The following is a 3,799-nucleotide window of genomic DNA, read 5'->3' on the forward strand; positions in this document are numbered from 1 at the left end:
GGAGAGGAGAGGAGAGGAGAGAAGAGAAGAGAAGAGAAGAGAAGAGAAGAGAAGAGAAGAGAAGAGAAGAGAAGAGAAGAGAAGAGAAGAGAGAAAAAGAAAAAGGACCGATAGCATTCTTAGGACAGTGCACACTCAACTGTAAAGGTATCTGTGCCACTAAGCCCAGACAGGAACCAATTCAAATGGTGTGTCCTGAACAAAGAGAAAGTTATTTAAAGGGAGCAAAGTTACCATTAGATAGGAGGAATAAGCTTTCCTTTTGTGCCCTGTGGTGACCCATAGTCCTATATTTAATAACACTCCGGTATGTACTTCAACGTACATAATGTTCTGAGCGCAGACATTGAAAATGCTCTAGCTGTAAAAAAGCAGCAAGCAACCAAGGCTCTGGATATGCTGATTAGCTTGACACAATATTCTGAGACACCACATCTATGGTACCTCATTGCCTCATGAGTGCATCTAAGTATTACTTGTCAAAAATAAAAGTTGAACAATATTTTAAAAGTGTTTGCTTAAGGATGTCCAAGTAGAATTACAGTCTAAGATGACATTTTATGCCAAACATTTTAAAATACAATGTAAGGCAGGGTGATGGAGGGCTCAAGGCCAGCTGAGGCTATACAGTGAGTTTGAGGCCCAGCTCGGCAACCGTAGATATTGAGAACATTTTCAGAAACAACTAAGAGAAACCAAAGCAAATGAACAAGAAAAGTCACTTCCGACTGAGTGTAGCAGAACAACCCTGTTGTCTTGCAATCCAGGATGCAGGCAGAAAGCAGCAGTAAAGAAATTTAAGTTCTGCTCAGTTTAGGGATTAAGAATTTCAGATGTGAAACTCTGAGGACAAATAGATCAAGTTCCAATCAGAATTCTAAAATGTGTTTTGTTTTTTAGCCCCCTTCAGGGAATGCGGCTCTGGATGGTGCTTTCTTATAAATGTGATTTTCATGTTTTGATTGGAGAGTACAGTATTGTCAAAGATCTGTATCTGTCTTCCCTGTGAAGCAGAATCGCTATCACCCAAAGTCGAGTAGACTCGGTGTCGTTGCTGCTGAAAGCGCTGTGACCGTTTGTTGAATAATTTAGTTCCTGAGTGGGCTTGGATCTTTTATTCATGCTAGTCTCAATAATTTAGAATCAGAGCTGGAAAGGAACTAAAGAGGCAGCTTAGAGCACATCACGCAATGTTGAAGTTCTTCTGCCACGCTTCACACAGGTGGTCACCCTTACTGTCCTTAAAGACTCCTGTGCTGGTTAGTTTTTGTCACCATAACATAAACTAGAATCGACTGGGAAGAGGGAATCTTAATTGAAAAACCGCCATCATCCCATTGGCCTGTGGGCATTTTTGTGGGGCATTTTTTTTTTTTTCACGTAGGGATTGATTTGGGCAGGCCATGCCCATTGTGAGTAGTGCTACCTCTGGACAGGTGGTTGAAAGTCAGTTGAGGAAACCATAGAGAGCAAGCCAGTAAGCTGGGTCCCTGCATGGTCTCTGCTTCAGTTCCTGCCTACAGGTTCCTGCCGTAGTAAACTCCTGCCCTGAATTCCCTCAGTGATGGGTTGTGATCCAGGAATTGTAAGATGAATTAAATTCTTTCTTCCCCTGTGTTGGTTTTGGTCAGTGTCTTATCACAGCAATAGATAACAACGTAGACCAGTTGCCTGCTATGGCAAACCCACTATTAACCTCACACCATCTGCTTAATTACTGGATAACTCTAACTGCTGGCAAGTCGTTTCTGCCCACTGACTTGAAAACTTTAATTTACATTTATTTATTTGCTCGTTTATGGGGGTAGGATCCTAACTACAGTCACAGAGGTCAGAGGGCAGTTGGTAGGAGTTGCTTCTCTCCTTCCACTATGTGGGTTCTTGGGAGTAAACTCAGGTCTTCAGGCTTGATGACAGGCCCCTTCACTTGCTGAGGCACCTTGCCAGCACCGTCCACTTTCTAAATCTAATTTGTATCTCCTCTGCCCACTGAGACAAATTAATTCCTGAAGTTCAACAGATCAAATGAAAAAATTTCATTTTTCCCCTTAAGACAGTAGTTTGATGCCTGGCAGTGGTGGCACATGCCTTTAATCCCAGCACTTGGGAGGCAGAGGCAGAGGCAGGCAGATTTCTGAGTTCGAGGCCAGCCTGGTCTTCAAAGTGAGTTCCAGGACAGTCAGGGCTCCAGAGAAACCCTGTCTCAAAAAAAACCAAAACCAAACCAAAACAAAACAAAAAACCCAAAAAAACCAAAACCCAAAACAAACAAACAAACAAAAAAGATAGTAGTTTGAGATTTTAAAAATATGTAGTTATTAGTGTGTGTGTGTGTGTGTGTGTGTGTGTGTGAACATGCATTCCACAGCATGTGTGTGCAGGTCTAAGGGCAATTTGTACAGTTGATTTTTTTTTCTCTTAACATAGGTTCCAAGGATTGAACTCTATCAGACTTGCTGAGCCATCTCACTGCCCCTTTCTGTGTTTCTTTTTAAAATAGTTTTGTTGAGGTACGCTGTGTTAAGTTGTGTCTCTGTCCTTCCTCCCCTACCTAAGGCATTCTCTGATTAGCTCTAATAAAGATCTAATGGCCAATTAACTGGGCAGAAAGTGGAAGGTGGGACTTCCTGGGAGGGAGAAAGGAACACTGGGAAGAAGAAGGAGAGAAGATTTTTCTCCAGGAGACATGAGAAGAGACAGACATATGACTACGGACTTGAAAGTGGCTGGATGGGCCTAGGTGGTCATGTTAACTTAGATGAGCTAGTTAAGAGTCTGCCCAGCTAAGGCTTATGGCTTTAAAATATTAAAAGTTCTCTGTATTGTTTTTTAGGAAAAAGCTGGCTAAGAAATAATTGCCATTGTATTAATTATTAGCATTAATTAAATATACAGGAAATATTTTAATTTAAAAATATAAAATAATTTAAAAATAAAAAATAATTTAAATTTACATAGTTTTTATTTTTGCTTAATCTTTATTCTCCCAGTTGTTGCGCATAGGTAGATACTGGATTTTGCCATTGCTATCTCCACCTTATTTTGTTTTCGTTTAAGGCATAGCATATTTATCACTACCAGGAAGCAGGATACAACTGTTTTGTTAAGAATGCTCCAACTGCTAAAAATTTTATTTGCCAATACTATGATTTCAGTAGCTGGGAACCTACTCCTGAGCCCATCATGGGAGAATATGCTATTGACTAAAAATTCAAATATATTTCACTGTTCCTCGCTTTTAGTGACCACTGTGGCTGGTTTGAAGATCGGCACATAACCCAACCCAGGCCAGTTAGGACCAGTGAAATTCAACTCTGGGCCCATGGTTTGTATGTATAACAGAAAGAACAATGTCTTGTGCAGGTGACTGACGTGCAATGATTTATGTAGGACAGCAGGAAAACCATTGCATAGCATCCAAGACTGGAGTCAACCCAACAGAACTTACAGCTGACTAGTGAACTTTGTAAGCCAGCTGGTCCCTAAGTTAGAGGGATCTCTGCACGCTTTTTATCAGTTATGTTAGTCAGCAAATCTATCAGCATAGTGTCACCTCCTCCCAGTATCCCTCATGAGCCTGTTGGGTTGGCTTTTCGTCAAGTACTGAAAGAGTCAGAATGACAAACTCTGGGATACAGGAGGAAGAATAGTTCTTTGATGATCAGCCTATGGGAAGTTTAGGCAGTTCCTGGAGAATGTCTGCTTCTGGCTTTCATCATCAGAAGAAAATGAGCAGTAGATATTTCAAAAGGCATCTTCTTGCATTTAAACTTTCTTGACCTTTGAATGGCTGTGTTTC

This window comes from Mus caroli, chromosome 3 (genome assembly GCF_900094665.2).
Source record: "Mus caroli chromosome 3, CAROLI_EIJ_v1.1, whole genome shotgun sequence".
NCBI classification, from domain to species: domain Eukaryota; kingdom Metazoa; phylum Chordata; class Mammalia; order Rodentia; family Muridae; genus Mus; species Mus caroli.